This window comes from Urocitellus parryii, chromosome 10, assembly GCF_045843805.1.
Source record: "Urocitellus parryii isolate mUroPar1 chromosome 10, mUroPar1.hap1, whole genome shotgun sequence".
Lineage (NCBI taxonomy): Eukaryota > Metazoa > Chordata > Mammalia > Rodentia > Sciuridae > Urocitellus > Urocitellus parryii.
Genome location: NC_135540.1, coordinates 74,866,820 through 74,886,132, shown reverse-complemented (window position 1 = coordinate 74,886,132; position 19,313 = coordinate 74,866,820). Strand labels below are relative to the sequence as shown.

At 37.2% G+C, this 19,313-nt stretch overlaps 1 protein-coding gene and 1 pseudogene across 1 annotated transcript in view; one reads left to right on the top strand and one right to left on the bottom strand.

Annotated features, from left to right (window-relative positions):
* Arhgap24 (Rho GTPase activating protein 24) overlaps positions 1-19,313 on the bottom strand; it is a 721,844-nt gene that overhangs the window by 687,348 nt on the left and 15,183 nt on the right. The gene's annotated exons all lie outside the window — the stretch shown is intronic.
* LOC144257250 (keratin, type II cytoskeletal 79 pseudogene) lies at positions 15,571-17,178 on the top strand (annotated as a pseudogene).

The window sequence follows — 19,313 nt, the reverse complement described above, 5'->3', positions numbered from 1 at the left end:
GGAGGAAGGGGATTAGCAAGGACGGAGGAATGTGATGGTCATCATACAAAGTACATGTATGAAGACTTGAATTGGGAGTCAACATACCTTATATATAAACAGAGATATGAAAAATTGTGGTATATATGTGTATTAAGAATTGTAATGCAAAAAAAGTACATGTATAATGGCATAAATTGGCGTGACCATAGTTTATATACAGAGATACGAAAAATTGTGCTCTATATGTGTAATAAGGATTGTAATGCATTCCACTGTTGTCATGTATTTAAAAAAATAATAAAATCAATTAAAAAAATAAAATGACAATAAGTTTTGCAAGGATGTGGAAAGAAAGGTGCACTCATACATTGCTGGTGGGACTGCAAATTGGTGCAACCAATATGGAAAGCAATTTGGAGATTCCTTGGAAAACTTGGAATGGAACCACTATTTGTCCCAACTATCCTATCCCACTCCTCAGTTTATACCCAAAGGACTTAAAAACAGCATACTACAGTAATGCAGCCACATCAATATTTATAGCAACACAATTTACAATAGCTAAATTGTGGAACCAACCTAGATGCCCTTCAGTAGATGAATGGATAAAGAAACTGTGATATATATACACACACACACACACACACACACACACACACACACACACAATGGAATATTACTCAGCAACAAAAGAGAATAAAGTCCTGGCATTTGTAGGTTAATGGATGAAGTTGGAGAACAGTATGTTAAGTGAAGTAAGTCAATCCCAAAACACAAATGCTGAGTGTTTTCTCTGATATGAAGATGCTGATCCATAATGGGAATGGGTGTGGGGAACAAGGGAACAATGGAGAAATTTTAGATAGGACAAAGGGAAGAGGGGAGAAGGGAAAAGGTAAGGGGGTAGAAAAGATGGTGAAATGAGATGGACATCATTACCCCAAGTACATGTACAAAGACACAAATGGTGTGACTCTACTTTGTGAACAACCAGAGACATGAAAAATTACGTTGTATATGTGTACCATGAATTGAAATGCATTCTGCTAAGGTAACCTGTCCCAAGAATTGTCCCTCCTTACAGGAAGTTGTAAAGGTTGTTAATTGATGCATCCTGAGCCCCCTTTCTGCCCAGATCACTCTATCTTGGCCTCGCCAGCCCATCTGCTTCTCACCTTTTGGCAATCTCAACAGAGCAACTCCTGGGCCTAGTCACATACGCAGGGAGGAGAGAAGAGGGAAGAGAGCAGAAGAACAAAGAAAAACGCCCTCATTTCTTGAGACACCAGGATACCAGCTAAGGCCCCCTTCTCCCTCCTGGGAGAAATCTATGTTATCCCTTTTTAAGTAAACCCTATTTTATATGCTTGCCTTGCTGTGCTACCCTAATGTTATACTTCAACATCTGAGGAAGCAGAACTCATCACTGATAACCAGTGGTATCAGTATTTACACAGATCATTGCTGAAGGAGCTACTAGGTATGTACCTCAGCAAAAAGGAGATCTAAACAAAAAATGAAGGCTTGAGATGCAAGAACTTAAAATAAGTTGCTATGAACATTTAAATACATTTTAGCTCCTAAATTAGTAATAATAATCACTACTTAGAGGAAGTCAAAAAACAGAGTGCAATGAAAACACTGAACAATGATAGCATTGAACTTAAAAGGTAAAAGGTCTGAGTCAAGGCATTTAATGCAATGTTTGGGAAGAAGGTAGAGTCTCATTTTAATTTGCCAAAAGTATTTGTTATAAAGGATAATCACTAATTTTTAAAAACCTATAAGAGACAAAAGTCATCATCCTTAGAAGATGCAGCATCAGCATCTAACACATTCTGTGACTCACTTGGGTCCATTCCCTCTGATGTTGCCCACAACATAGCCCCAAGTAGCATCCAAACACTATTCCACTCAACCAAACCTCAAATCTTAACTGATAATTTTTTAAAAACCTATCTAAAAACTGATGGAAGAAGAAAAACTGATGCAAGAAAGAAGAAGAACTGATGCAAGAAAGAAAAAACCTTGCTTAGAATCCTTTTTCTTCCTTAACAACCACTCTAATAAAATAAGCAACAAATGCCAAATTGTTAAAAGATGGGAAGTATAGATTAATTGAAAATGAAAATTTATGTATTGAAGCCCTAACCCCAAATGTGAAGTTTTTTGGAGAGTAAACCTTTGTGAGGCTAGGCTTATGAGGTCATGCATACTTGTAAGAAGATGGAGAAATGTAAGACTTCTCTCTCTTATTCCTGACATACACACTTAGGAAATGCCATGTGAGCACAATAGAAGATGGGTGTCTGCAAGTCAGTGAGAAAACAGAGAAAACTCCACCATAACAGGATCTTGATTTCATACGTCCAGCTCCCAGAACTGTGAGAAAATAAGTGTCTGTTGTGTAAGTCATCCAGTCTATGGTATTTTGTTATAGCATTCAACATTGACTAATACAACCTTTATATCACAATAAATTAGCATAATGTCTGGCATAGAGACGTTGTATAAATTAATCAGTTCCATATGCTAGATATACTCTTGGGGTGCCTTAAAATTTGGTGGAATTTTATCACTATATTTAGTTTATGAGCTTAAAATTTTGGTGAGAAACCGTTAAAATGCAATAAGACTTTGTAAGAACAACCAAAAATAACAAATACTGAACAGACATGCTTTAATATGTTGAGAAATAATGAAGAAAGGTGATTGAAACTTGGAAAGTACTTCTTCTATTACAAGCAACTTAATATTCCATTCGGCTAGAAATCATTAACAACATATTATTTAAATGAAGTAGTTGAGAATAGAGAACACTACGGACCTAAGCAGATAACAGTGAAAACATCTTCAAAATAGTTTTATTCTGTTTTTCCAGAATTTTGTTCCACACAAAATTCACGATAAATACTATAATTAAATGGTTTGTTTCCCTGGATTAATATTTTCCTGATATTTTTGTTATTCATACGTAAAATGACACAAAGCCTGAATCAAAATTGTGAATTATGTATTTTTGTTATTTTTTTCCCAAATTTTTTACTCTAAATGAAGAATTTGGAAAAATATGCACATCACACTCTTCATTTATAACATTTTTAAGACCATTGGATTCAAAATTCATGTCTTGAAATAATAATGTATTGCTCATAATTCAATAAAGTTGGAAAAGAAACTTCCCTTTCCTACGGTGTGCTATTTTGCTATTGAATTATCTTAATCTTTTGAGTATATTTAATTTTGAACTACATATTCACAGCCACATAAAATTGAGTAAAAAGTTAACGATTAAGTCTAGAAGTATCAGCTATTTCCAAAAAAATCAGACTAGTAGTATAAATTTGGTTTAATTTTACCTGAGGTTCCTCACTAGAAGTTAATGTTCATACAAGATTGGTAAAATATTCAATATATCAAATATTTATTCATAGTTAAATTATATGATCAGAATAAAATTCTAATCAATGGTATCTAAAAGTACTTTTAAATTATTATAAAAATTGTAAAGGAAAAATCATCATGAATTTATTTCAAATAAATTTCATATTCAGTCATAAAATGAGATTTACAGACCTGGTGGTGAATAGACTTATGGTATTATGTAATAGCAGTCTGTGGCCTGCTGTCATTGTGGTTTTAAAATACTGTGATTCATTAAATAATTGTTTTCACTAATGCTTACAAAAATGTATAATAGAGATTCAACCATAATACTAAAGCAAGTTGCTTATCCTTGCCTTCTTTAACCCTACATGAGTTTCTGAATCTTCATAATGTTAAGAAAGTCTTCTCTAAAATTTAGCCTATATATCCAGTGATGTCTTATTTGTCATGTTTTTCCCAAACAACCTAGTGAGTTCTCTTGCAAACACAATTCTTGTGGTTTTTAGTTTACTGAAGTGCGTGTCTGTGTCTGTGTTAATCCAGAAATTCCTGTAGCAGGTACACTAAGATTTTTTCAAATTAAACTTAAGAAGGGAAGAAAAGGCAGAATATAGTCTAAAATTTTCCTTTAGAAATGAAAAGTATTCAGCAATTGATGTTGCAGAAACTGAGTACCCATATGAAAAAATAAAAAATGAAACTGAACACTTTCCTTATACCATATACAAAGATTAACTCAAAATGAACCAATACCAAGCTGGGGTGTGGCTCAGTGGTACAGCACTTGCCTGGCATGTGTGAGGCACTGGGTTCGATCCTCAGCACCACATAAAAACAGTATTATGTCCATCTACAACTAAAAAAATGTTTTAAAAAAGTTAACCAATACCTTTAAAAACTAAAACTATAATACTCTAAGAATAAAACATAAGATGAATATTTATATCCTTATATTTGGCAATAATTTCTTAAGAGACATCAAAATATATTTAAGAAAAATAAGTGAACATTGTTAAAATCTTTTATTCATCAAAGATCACTACCAACAGAGTAAAAAGGTAGCCTACAGATGGGAGAAAATATTTGCATATCATACATCTAATAAAGGATTGATATCCAGAATATATAAAGTACTCCTCCAAATCAACAACAAATCCAACTTAAAAGTGAGCAGACATTTCTCCAAAGAAGATATATATAGCTAATAAGCACATTGAAAAAGTATTCAACCTCACCTAATAATTTGATAAATGCAAATTAAAATGAAAATGAGGCACCTCCTAACACTCATTATGATGGCCTTTGTCAAAAAAAACAGAAAATAGGACTGGGGTTGTGGCTCAGTGATAGAATGGTTGCCTAGCATGTAAGAAGCACTAAGTTCAATTCTCAGCATCACATATAAATAAATGAATAAAATAAATGTCCATCAACATCTAATATATACATACAGAAAATAGCAAGTATTGGCAAGAAAGTGCAGAAATTAGAACACTTGGGCACTGATGATAGAAATGTGAAATAAAATGGTATGATTGACCTTCAAAAAATTAAAAATAGAATTGCATTTCACCCATAAATTTCACTTCTGGAATTAAATATACCTGAAAGAATTGAAGCAAGAATTTGAAGAGATATTTATATACTCATGTTCATAGCAGCATAGTTACAATAGCTGAAAAATAGAAACAACGCAAGTGTCCATCAACAGATGAATGGATAAACAAAATAAGACATATCCATACAATGATATATTATTCAGCTTTTAAAAGGAAGTAAATTCTGATGATATATGCTATGTGGTTGAACCTTGAAAACATTATGCTAAGTGAAATAAACCACTCATATAACAAGCATTGTATGGTTCCACTTATATGATGTACATATAGTTGTCAAATTCATAGAAACAGAAAGTAGAATAATAGTTGCCAGGGGCTAGGGAAAGGAGGAATAAACAATTAGTATATACATGTACATGTACAGAGTTTCTGTTGAGAGAGATGAAATAGTTCTGGTGATGGATAGCAATTATGGACACAAAATAATATAAATATACTTAATGTTACAGAACTATACATTTAAATATGGTTAAATGGTTTCATTTCATGTTTTATATATTTAACCACTATTTTATAAATGAAAAAGAAATTTTAGCACAAATTTTTACACCAAAACTTAACTATAGTTTTCTTAGGATTTAAATCATGAGTACTCACTTTTGCCTTCATATATGATTTTGCTAGGGCTATGGCAATGAATGAAGGTACTCTTCTATCACACTGCACATAAAATCAGCAAACTATGAAATCATTCTGACCTGAAAAATTGTTTGAATAAAGGAGGTTTAAATTTGCAAACCAAGGTGCATTTCTCCAATAGAAGTTTGAACTGGTCCTTCAAAGGTTTGACATCATGCGTACTGTTTGCCACTTCAGTATATACATTTGAGTGGCATCTTTTTCCCCAAAAGAGATCAATTTCATCTGTATTGGGTGAAGAACTCTCCTCCTAGGAAAGTATGTTATCAGCACTTCCAGCTTCTCTCCCTGCTTTGATGTTATACAGATTCAAATATGGCTGGAACCTATAGAATTGACTATAATTTGCAGCAATAATCTCATCCACCTCACTTTTGCCATGCTTGGCTTTTAATTCCTCCAACAGATTCCTAGCTATCTTATGAATGTATGTTAATCTGATAAACTTTCAACTTTGATGTTGTTTTAGTCACTATTTTTGACACTGTGAGCAAAAGACCTCACAAGAACAGTTTCAGGAAGAAAAGTTTATTTGGCGCTCAGGGTCTCAGCAGTCTCAGGCCGTAGCTCTATAGTTCAGGGTCTTAGGTGTGGCAGAACATCATGGTAGAAAAGTGTGGAGGAGGAAATCAGCTTAGGACATGGCAACCGTGAAGCAGAGAGAGCTCCGCTCACCAGGGACAAGATATAAACCCCAAAGACATGCCCCCAGTAATCTACCAAATCCTCTAGCCACATCCTACCTGCCCACAGTTACCACCCAGCTAATCCATATCAGTGGATCAATCTACCATTTAGGTAACAAATCTCATAATTAATCATTTCACCTCTGAGCAGAATTGCATTGTCTCACACATGAGCTTTTGGAGGATACCACATATTCAAACCCTAAGAGATATTGATACCCAGCCTCATAATCAAAGATTTTCAGATTATATCACTTTTCAGTTGCATAGGCCCAGTGCTTCTCACAAAAAAATAGATGATTTTTATTCTTCAGGATTATTCCTACTGAAAAATTATTCATCCCCTAAGCTATATTTGCATGCGATGTTTTCCTATATTTTTTGCCTATTTCAATTTTTCCTATTTATCCTTCTTATGATCTCTAGCCAATGTGCCAAATTTAAATGCCAGGCAGTTATAGACATTTAAAATGAATAGGCTACATATAAAATTTGTTTATGGCAAAACTCGAGTATATGTTCATCTGAAATTGTATGTTCACAAATTGAATAAAACATAAATAAAAAGAAATGAGTTGGCAAAATAAAATAGTCTACAGTCCAAGGGGCACCAATTTATAACTAATGCCTTACAATAACCAACTATACACAGAGCAACAGTGAAATTACTAGAGGGGCTGGGATGTAGCTCGGTGGTGGAGTGCTTGCCTAGCATGTGTGAAGTCCTGGGTTCAAAGCCCAGGATTGAGAAAAAAAATGTTATAGATGACTTACTAATATTGTTTGTTGATAGTGAGCAGAATTAAAATAATTTGCTCTGGAACATAGTTCTGTTGATATCTATGAAAGTTCTAAAATTACTATAAATGAAGAATCACTGGAATACCATGATTAACACACAAAAAATAAGTTAAAAATTTCATCAGTAGCTACAGGAAGATGGTAAAAATTTTGCAGACAAAAAATATTTTTTATATTGCTTAACCAAATTTTATTCTAAAATAAATGATAAATGCATCTGGACATTTATATTTTCTTGGTTAAAACCTAAAGGTCTGAATTTTAATCAGAAAAGAAAGCAAATATGACATTTGAAGACTTGGAATACTTGGAGACTTGCATTATATGACATTAACAGAAAACAAAGAATTTATATATTGTAATTACAAGCATACTTTAAGTTGAAATCTTTCATAATGTTTCAGATTAAAATAACAGAATCAACTTTCTAAATAGGGAACATGATTAAAACTGGGTTAACACTTCACTGTAGTTAATAGGCACTCCACACTCTCTAATAATATGAAATCATTGACTTCATACCAAAACAAAACTTGGGTTTCTAGAGTGTGGCTAAATGCAAATTTGCCATCTGCCTTGCAGGGCTGCTGAGTGATGGATGAACACACTGAGAAAACTTTTTCTTTAAAAATGTACAAGGTGATGTTATCTGTAAGGCTGCAGTGCAGCAAAGGGAGCCATCTGCAAAAGAATTGGCTTGGGAGTTGGAGTTTGGAAAGCTGATGACTTTGTAGTCTAGTAAAGGCTAAATTTTTGTTGATACTTTCCTTGTTGGGGAGAGAGAGAGAGAGAGAGAGAGAGAGAGAGAGAGAGAGAGAGAGAGAGTGCGCGTGTGCACACACACACTCTCACTTCTTTTTGCCCATCTTTCATTTCAACAAGATGTAGATGGGTAAAATTTGTATAATGACCTACGAAAAACTCATAAATATCAAATAGTTAGGTATTTTTCCTTCATGAAAATTCCCATGCTTCCTATAACTAAGAACCCACAACAAATATGAATTCAAGAAATTTGTATAAATTTACAAATAAATGAGTGTTCAAAATTGAGGAATTTAAAGAAGTAATTAATGAATGAACTATTTCAAATTTTAAAATGATTCCATTAAAATAAGAATTACCAGTGCACTAATGAATAGTTCACAAAACTGAGGGTGTAATTTTTAAAAGATTATCTATCATATGTGCATTTCTACTTGTAATATTTACCCCACTTACATTAGAACTACAAAAAAGAATGAAATGAATGTGTCATAGATTTAACACTTTTATTATTTTTTTTTAATTTGGGATTGTGATCTTACGTTTTGCAATAAAAACCAAGTGGGACAAACTTGGTCATTAGTCATACATAGATTAGATTGAATCCTATGAAAACTAGTCAGGGAATTATTCACACAATAAGATGTTAAAGAAGCCTTGTGGAACCACCAGCATATGACTCTTCCACAACACTTGAAATTCCTATGTGGTCATACTCTTTTGGGTTTAATTTTTCTCTTAAACGTGACTTGAAATATATATGGTATGGGAGAATGTTAGGAAGACTTGTGTCGTTTTGATCAGAGTAGCTAGTACCTGTTTGGAAGGGAAATAATGGAGAGGGAAAACATACTGGTGAAATAAGATGCAACCAGGAAATTTTGATGAGGGGGTATGGGTGCAGAGACGGAAACAACCCAGAACTAGGGCACAACAGATGACCAGGTGTCATGAGCTGTCTGTGGGCTATGTGTAGACTGTTGAGCATAGTAGCTTCCTGATAGGATAAGTCTGGCATTGGGAAGCTCCCATGACACCCCCACAGGGATTGACCACCTGATGCAGGTGAACTTCCCCCTCAAGCTCTGCCAAAGATCCCATGCAGCACCTGAGATGGGTGTGACCTGCCAAGATGTCAATCAACCTGCTGACTGCACGACATCACGAAGCAAGACTCCACCCTTGAATCCTTATCCCTGCCTTTCATGATCCCCCTTAAATAAACTCCTGGAGCCATTTTGTCTTTTGTCTAGTTTCAGAGCCTATGTGAACTAGATCTATCAGGGGCTTTGCATTCTGTAAATATATTTCTGTGTATTTGTGCTTTGTTATTTACTGATTATTTGAGACTGTAAGTCTTAGGGTGGCTTGGGTTATACTGGGCAGGAAGAATGACCCCCTAATTAATGCTGGCCATCATCCTCCCCCCATTAACCAAGCATTCAGGTGACCAGAACACAACACTGGAAGGGTGGAGCCTTAGACAAAGCTCACCAATGTCATGATTTTTGCTGGATATAGCTCTCAGAATAGGGCTACGGTACCACACAACCTCCTTCCATGACCACCAATAAACATTGCTTTAACTTAATAAAAATTTGTTGGTGTTATAATTAAATGCTTTATTTGTAAAGTACAAATCAGTATATTGGCTCACTAATGTTGCGTTCATTCTTAAAACCCAAACAATCTCCATCAAATCCTAGCAAAGTAGAAAAAGTCACATTGCAATAAGAAATTTAAAATTGAACTCAATCCTTAAGACTTCATATGTTTCACTTATTAGAAATGTTTTTAAATTCTCAAATGCTAGTTTAGTAGTATATAAACACACTATGTAATGGCATATTTCTCTTGCCTTATCACATAACATGAAAAAAAAACCTAAATATTGACTTGCAGAACACAGGAGATAATCACTGTTTGATGAGATAAGTGATACTGCAGTCCCAAATGGCTATTAAATATGTAACTTCAGGATTTTTTTTCTTGCAGTGGGGAAAATATGTGTGCAAAGTTGTCCATAAACTCACAGTTGGACTCTCGTTTAGCCAATAGTCTACTTAAAACACCAGCCCTGTGATTTAGGATAAGAGAAGCAATCTGTGATTATGCACCCTTAGAGACATAAAATCGATACCATTTGATTTATTAGTGTCTGTCAACATTTAGGGAATCTGTGGCTATTTGAGTGACCCTCTCAACTACAAGAGCTGAAGCAAATAATGCAGATACTTATCAGAGATGAACAAGACTAAGGATTGTCTTAAAAGACAATGCTAGTTTTAAAAGGCCTCTTTCAACCCAGATGCATTGCATTTTATTCAAAGACACAAAACAGACTGAATTGCTAGATTTGTTTGTCTTTAAATGTAGCAGCATTCATATTTAACCTTTTGTTAGATGGACAAATAGAAGGAATTGAGGTACAAATGACAGAGAGTGCCATCTCTCTATCTGAAAGACGGGAGAGAGAGAACCCATATGTATACACAGGAGTTAATCCACATTTCTGTTCCTTGTGGGCAGCATTTACCACAAGGAAAAATACCATGAAAATCTCTGATCATAGTGTCTAATACACTAGCAAACATTAAAAGTCAGAGCATGAAATTCCTTGGCTAAAAGGTTCAGGTCATTTAATTGGTAGATACCAAAGATAAAAATTAACCCCTGGGGAAATTTTATGATGTCATTTATCAATCCAGTCCACACATGTTTTCTACTTTGCGGATTTATGAAACAGCTTGGCACCTCTAAAGAAAAACATTTAAGAATAACCAACGAAATTGTTTTTAAAAATACTGACTTTTTTAATTCAAAGAAAAGTTTCATTCTTTAGGAATGAGAAGCAACAGCTCTGGACTGATATGGGGTTTTCAGATATCTGCACATATAGAGTATTATTTTTGCATATTCAATGAAAATTCTTCAGATAATGCTCCAACTTAATACTCCAACATGAAGATGTATGTTGAGAATGTTGGGCACATTGCAGGTCTTTTAGCTTTAGATGGGAAGCGAGGGAAGATCAAATATCTCTAAGACTTCTTTTCCTTGGAGGTCACCTGATTTGCAGCAAATGAGGATTTAGTATTCTCGCCCATGAGAAACCTCTCTAGGAAGAGTGATGGGCAGTTTGATGTCTAACAGTCATGATCAACACACAGAGTTCATGACAGAATTAATACTCAGTGTTAAACAAGGAATACAGGTCTCCCGTGTCTGTATAAGGCATTTTATATGAGATTTGGAAAGAGGAATAGTAAAGAGTGCATAGAAAACAAATTACCCATCTTTTTCAAAGGTAGAGATTTTCATTTAAATTCATTTGTGTTCATCTTTATGAATATTACTCTCTGTGAAAGGTTCATTTAATTCCAGGAACATGAGTGTAAGAAATAAGCAGAAAAAGACTGAAGGTCAAAAATACAGACACCCAGAAATAGATGCACACAAATATACCCAATTGATTTTGACAAAAATTCAAAGGCAATTCAGTGGAGGACAGATCACATTTTAGCAAATGGTGCTACCATTTGGATGTCCATACACAAAAGTGAATAAATGAACCTAGAGCTAAGTCTCACACTGTCTACAGAAATTATCACATAGTGGATCATGGGCTCAAATTTGAAACAAAAAACCATAGAACTTGAAGGAAAAACCATAGGAGAAATCTATGGGTCTTGCCTAGGTTAAGTTCTTAGCATCAAAAACACCTTCCATAAAAAGAAAAATCAATAAATTGGACACCAGCAAAATCAGAAACTTTTGCTCTGTAAGCAGTCTCTGTGAAGATGTCGAAAAGACAAGCTACAGAATAAAAGAAGGTATTTGTAAACCACATATTTAATAAAATACTGTGCCTAAAATATACAAGGAACTCACAAAACAAAAAGAAAAAAAAATCCAATTTAAAAATAGACTAAAGACCTGAGGAGTCCATGTTAATGTAGACTATATACATATGGCAAATAGGCATATGAAAAGCTGTTCAACATTAGCTGCTAAGAAAAATTCAGATTAAAACTACAGTGAACATCAATATGCATGAGTTAAAATAAAAAGTAGTAACAATACAATAACTATGTGAGTAGAAATCATTGAAACAAAACACAGAATCAATGAAAATAAAAACTGACTCAATAAAATAGATAAATACCTGGCAAGACTGACAAAAAAGAAAAGCAACATCAGAGATTGACAGAAGGGGGAAAGCCAGGTTTTGATGGCATCTTTTGCTGAATTCAGGGACCTAAGAGAATCCCAAGGAACTGCACCCCAAGGCCCTGGAGTTTGCTGCAGAGTTCAGGTTATCCTTGCCGTGACGCCTTAGGTTCATTCAGTCTGTCCCATGTCTTCAGAGCCCCATCCTCTGACTGCCCACCCCATAGGCTGCAGTTCCTTGGTATTCTCTTATGTCCCTGACCTCATCAAAGGATGCCATCAAAACCTGGCTTTCCCTCTCCTGTCAATTTCTGATATTGGTCATTTGTGTTGCCTTTCTTGCTAGATATTTATCTTGCTAGATACTTATCTATTTTATTAAAGCTGTTTCTATTTTCATTGGTTTTCTGGTTTAGTTTCAATGATTTCTACTCTTATTGTTATTATGTTTTCCTTCATCAGACTTTGGGATTAATATACTCTTCCCCCATCCCACCCCAGGTTCTTGATGCAAGACTTTTTCTCTTTTTCTAATCTATGCATTTAGTGTCATAAATGTCTTTGACTGTGCTTCACCTGTGTCCCACAAATGTTAATATGCTGCATTTTTATTCTCCTTCCATCCAGTGAATTGTCGAATTCCTTTGAGACTTCCTTTTTTGAACTATGGATTATTTAGAAGTATGTTATTTAGTTTCTAAGTGTTTGGGAGATTTTTCTATTCTCTCCCTGTTACTGAGCTTCTGTTTTGTTACATTGTGATTAAAAAACACACTGTGCGTGATGTCAATAATTTTGAATTTGTTGAGATTTGTCTCATGGCTCAGGATATGGTCTATGTCAACACATCATCAAGGGGCACTTGAAAAGAAAATACATTTGCTGTGGTAGGATAGAGTGTCATATGCATGTCATTTAGACTCTGCTAGTTGATGGTGTTGTTGAATTCTTCCAGGCCTTTGCTGACTCTTGTCTAGTCTTCTCCATCAACTTTTGAAAGAAGGATCTTAAAGTCACCAGCTATAATAATGAAGCTTTTTTTATTTCTCATTTTTGTTCTGCCAGTTGTTACTCCACATTTTTTTTAACATCTTTTATTTGGTATACTCACATTAGGATTTAATGAATTGACCCTTTTATCATTATAAACATGTCTGCAGGTTCCACATCTGTGGATGCAACCAAATGCAGACTGAAAATAATTTTTTAGAAAATGTCTTTACTAAAATGTACAAACTTTTTTCATTATTCCCTAAGCAAAACAATAAGACATTTACAATATAAGTATTACAAGTAATCTAAAGATAATTTAAGTATATGGGAAAATAGGTTATATGCAAATACTTGGCCATTAAGAGATCAGAGCATCTGAGGGTTTTGGTATCCACGGCAGGTGCTTGAAGTTCAAGCTCACAAACACCAAGGGATGATTTGAATGTCTCTCTCTATCTCATTTTCCTTTTTCTAAAGTCTACTTTAAGTGACATTAGTGCAGTTGCTCCTATTTTTCTTAATTAATGTTTTCATGATGTACCTTTTTTGTCCTTTTCCTTACAGTCTTCCTAGATCATAATATCCAAAGAGAATTCCTCCTTAAAAATATATTGTATGGGGCTGGGGTTGTGGCTCAGTGGTACAGCACTTGCCTAGCATGTGTGAGGCACTGAGTTTGATTCAAAGCACTACATATAAATAAATAAATAAATAATAATAATAAAGTTCCATTGACAACTAAAAATATTTTTTAAAAAAATATATTATATAGTCTTCTTAGTCCATTATACTTATATTTGGTTTCTAATGGGATATTTAGGTCATTTACATTTAACATAATTATTGTTATGTTAGAAATTAACATACCATTTTCTTTCTTGTTGACTGTTCTCTGCTTTTCATTTCTCTGTTATCTTTTTCCTAGCTTGATGTTCATTATATAAACATTATTTTAGAATTCTATTTTGATTTATCCATAGTATTTGTGAGTATCTTTTGTATAGCCTTTTAGAAATTGTCCTAGTTATTAATTATTTATGAATAACTCATCTCATCCACTCATCTATCATTTTACCAGTTCAAGTAAGATATAGAAACTTTATCTTCACATCCCTCTATTATCCCTGTTTATAATAGGATTATCTTAAATATTTCCTCTATATACATTTAGAATCACATGAGACAGTTACAGTTTTGCTTCAATAACAAAACATAATTTAGAAAAATCAAGAGAAGAAGGAAAGCTTATTGTTCTTATCAGTATTTTTGCTTATCATGTTCTTTATTAGGATTGTCTGTGGTTACTTTTTTATTGTATTCTTTATATTTACAGGACTTCTTTAAACCATTCCTTTAGGCAAGTTGGTCTCCTGCTTACAAAGTCTCTTAATTTTTCTTCATTAGAGAATGGCTCAATTTTGCCCTCATTCTGAAGAACAAGATATAGTCCCAAAGTCATGACCCCAAGGACCCACTACTTTTAATCAGGTCCCACTTTCTATAGTTTTCAGTTATTCCTAATAGTCCATTCAAATTATGAATTCAGCAATGGATTAATCCACTTATGATCCAACCATTTCCTAAAAGCCCCACCTGTGGACATTGCTGCATTGGAGACCAAGCCTTTAACACATGATTCTTTGGGGGACATTCCAAATCCAAACCACAGGGTTTCACCCATTATATTTCCTCTGTGTTATTCAGATTAGATATTTTGTATTTTTCTGTTTTCCAGTTCACTGATTATTTCCTCTGTCTTTTCTAACTACTGTGAAGTTGTACCAATCAATTTAGCTTTTTATTTCATCTATTATATTTCTATGTTCTAAAATTTTCATTTGATTCTTATTTGTATCTTCTATCTCTTTGCTGAAGTTGTCCAATTTTTAAAATTTGTTCCACATATGCTTGTAATTGCTTGCTAAAGCATTCTTATCATAACAGCTTTGTCGGATAATTCTAATATATCTGTCATCTCAGTACCTATTGACAGTGTTCTTTCATTCAGTTTGAAACCTTCTTGGTTCTTAGTAACCTGGATAATTTTTTTTAACTGAAACTCAGACCTTTTGCAGTATACTATTAAACTCTGGATCTTATTTAAACATTCTATTTTAGCTGACTTTCTGATACTACTTCCAACGGGTGAGAGGGGCACTACCTTGTCATTTCCAGGTGAAAGTAGGAGCCTACACTGGTCTTTATTGACACCAAATATAATGAGAAAGAAGGGCTCCTCATGCCGACTAGATAGTGAGACAGAGGTTTCCAGTTCCTCAAATAGTCTACACTGACACTGTGGTAAAGGTGGCCTCTTTGCCAGTGGGTCATGGGAAAGTTCTGGCTCTTCACGAGGCTTCCTCTCCAACAACCCCAAGCAGAGAAAGAAGGCACCTGTGCTATCAGATGGTGGGAGAAGCCCAGCCTCCTTACATGAGATCCACATTGTTTTAAAAGCCAATGTTGGGTGGCTCAGCAGCTCCGCGCTGCCTCCTGCTCTCAGCCCGCTCTCGGCCGCTCTGCCAGCCATGAGATCCTCCCTGTCTCGGCAAACCTACTCAACCAAAGGAGGCTTCAGCTCCAACTCAGCCAGCGGAGGGGGCGGGTGTCGAACCCGCACCAGCTTCAGCTCGGTGACCAGGTCCCGGAGCAGTGGCGGTGGTGGGGGGGCTCGCTGTGGCCCCAGCACCAGTGGCTTTGGCAGCCTGAGCCTCTATAACTTGGGAGGCAGCAAGAGCATCTCTGTCAGTGTGGCCAGAGGGGGCTCCTCGGGCCGGGCTCTGGGGGGCTTCGGCTTTGGCAGTGGGGCCTACATGGGCCTGGGGGCTGGCAGGCAGACCTTCGGGCCTGCTTGTCCTCCAGGGGGAATCCAGGAGGTCACTGTCAACCAGAGCCTGCTGACCCCCCTCAATGTGGAGATAGACCCAGAGATCCAGCGGGTGCGCACCCAGGAGCGCGAGCAGATCAAGACCCTCAACAACAAGTTCGCCTCCTTCATCGACAAGGTACGTTTCCTGGAGCAGCAGAATAAAGTGCTGGAGACCAAGTGGGCTTTGCTGCAGGAGCAAAGCCAGAACATGGGTGTCACCAGAAACAACCTGGAGCCCATCTTTGAGGCCTTCCTGAGCAGCCTGCGGAGGCAGCTGGATAGCAAGCAGGACGAGCGGGGGAGATTGGACTTGGAGCTGAGGAACGTGCAAGATCTCCTGGAGGACTTCAAGAACAAGTACGAGGATGAAATCAACAAGCGCACCGCTTTGGAGAATGAGTTTGTGGTGCTCAAGAAGGATGTGGATGCTGCGTATATGGGCCGAATGGATCTGCATGGCAAAGTGGACTCCTTGACCCAGGAGATTGACTTCCTCCAGGCTCTCTACGAAATGGAGCTGAGCCAAGTGCAGACCCACGTGTCTGACACCAATGTCGTCCTGTCCATGGACAACAACCGCAGCCTGGACCTGGACAGCATCATTGCCTAGGTCAAGGCCCAGTATGAGCTGATCGCCCAGAGGAGCCGGGCGGAGGCCGAGGCCTGGTACCAGACCAAGTACGAAGAGCTGCAGGTGACCGCTGGGAAGCATGGGGACACCCTGTGGGACACCAAGAACGAGATTGCGGAGCTTACTCGCACTATCCAGAGGCTGCAGAGTGAGGTGGATGCGGCCAAGAAGCAGTGTCAGCAGCTGCAGGCGGCCATCGCCGAAGCGGAGCAGCGTGGGGAGATGGCGCTCAAGGATGCGAAGAAGAAGCTCGGGGATCTGGACACGGCCCTGCACCAGGCTAAGGAGGACCTGGCCCGGCTGCTGCGTGACTACCAGGCCCTCATGAACGTCAAGCTGGCCCTGGACGTGGAGATCGCCACCTACCGCAAGCTGTTGGAGAGCGAGGAGAGCAGGATGTCTGGAGAATGTCCCAGCGCTGTCAGCATTTCTGTGACTGGCAACTCCACCACCATGGTTGGAGGCAGTGCGGCTGGCTTTGGGGGTGGCGTCTCCCTAGGTGGGAGCGGGGGTGGCTTCAAGGCTGGATTCAGCACGAACATGGGCTACGGCAATGTCAAAGGCAGGGCCGGCTCCGGAGGCACCTCCATCCTGCGGAAGACCACCACGGTCAAGACGTCCAGCCGGAGGTACTAGCCTCTGAGACGTGCATGCCGGGGGCCCTGCAGTCCTCTCGCTGCCCCATCCCCATCCCTGCTACCCTCTCCAACCTTCTCAGGAACAGCCCTGGGGACCACAGACCCGTGTTTTTTCACACCACACTATTTGGGTACGATTTGTATTGGGGGAAAGGCTCAAATCTACCCAGTTTTTCTCCTGGGAGGTTAAGGTCCTCATCTTGAGCAGCATGGTCGAGTGATCTGATGGTGACCGCTGAGAGGAGACTGGGTGTCCCAGGCCACCTCTGTCTCGCTCACCACCTCTGCCTTTCTTCTGGGAGTCCAGGGCTGGCGGGGGAGGAAGGGGGAAGTGAAGAGTGGTTCCCCAAGATCCTCCAACCTCCCCAGTCACCCACCCCCTCCTCCACCGCGTCCCCAGTCTGTGCCTGTGATCTGTCTCAATAAACTTCAACTCCAGTCAAAAAATAATAATAATAAATAAATAAAAGCCAATGTTGCATTCATTGTACTTCAAGTTCTCTGTTGTTGGTTTTTAAAGAGTTCTGTTTGAAAATTGAAGCATTATAATAAGAGTCATCAATTCAGGACAGTATCATAATTAAGTTCTAAGAAGCCATATTATTTTCTTTATAAAGCCATATACATTTATCATGTTATTTTCCTTCAAAAAACTCCTTAATAGGCTCCCATTTCTTAGAAGGTGAATACTGCTAGCAATGGCATGCAAGCTCCTTGATGATCTAGTGCCAACCACCACTCTGATCTCAAATCCATTTCTCTACATATTCATGACATAGATGCCAGGGAATTATTAGAATTATCCCCAGAATATCATTTCTTAAAATATGTTATCTTACAGTATTTCACTAGATCCAAGAAGCCCTCAGTTACAAGACATGCCATTGTTTCCTATGAATGACTAAGAAAATCACTGATCATTACTTTTATACAATACTAACAATTTTAAGATGCATCTCAGTTTTAGAAATATTAAAGCATAAAAAATTTTGGCCTAAAATTTTATGAAATGTGGTAATCATTAAGTATACAAAAGAATATTTTTGAATAATCATTTAAAGGATAACACAGTGAGTTTAATATGACCTACTCACCATCCTACCACATTTTATTCTCCTACCCTCCCTTTAAGAGGACATGTGATTTAAATTTTTAACCATTCTCCTTCTCTTATTTATTATTTTCAGATATGCTTGTATCTATGCACAGCCTTTTGTTTAACTTTAGCATATTTTGACCTTTACACATATGTGCTTTATTCTGCAATCTGCTCTTTTTCTCAAAGTAATCTCACTGAGATTGCCCCATGGTGTCACTATAACTCATTCATTTATACTGCTGTAATAGTCCACTATGTAGATACCACAATATTTTTACCTATCCTGCTATAACTGCTCATGTGCTGATGATGGACATTGGGAGGTTTGCTTCTCATGTGCATGGTATTAAAAACATGCTGCCAGGAACATGCTACTTGTCTGCCAGAGCAGACGTTTCTCTAGACCATATGCATCAGTACAGTTATTGTGTCTAAACTAGGGTTGAAGCTTCACAGTTTTACAAGATAACAGCAAACTGCTTTCTAAACCATGTGTAACAATTTGCCCTCCCAGCTATAGCATGCGAATATTCCAGCTATGTCACTGGGTTCCACTTTCACTTAGTTCAAAGATATTCCATCTCCTGTACTCTGAAAAACAATACTCAATCAACTCTCGAACCATCTCTTCAAGAAAGCACATAACGTGAAAGCTAAAGGTTAAGATTTGGAGCCAGACTGCTCCAGATTGCTATGAAAATTTGGTTACTTAATACATATAGTGTGCCTAGAAAGGTATCCTTGGACACAATCCGCAGAAAATATTAGTTAAGTATTTTTGTTGCTGCTGCTATTGTTTTATTGAATTACTTACAGAATCCTGGAAACACTTAGATTTTAGTGTGCTCTGCTTTTGTGCACTTGCACACATGGCACCCTCATGCTGAAATTTCATTCTGAAATTTCATTCTCCTCCATCTGAATTTCATTCTTTAGGGTCAATTCTTTATGCCCCACTCAAACCCATGCAGAGTTAATCATCCTTACTCAGGGCTACCCCTGCCTCTTCCACATCACTTATCACATTGCAGCCT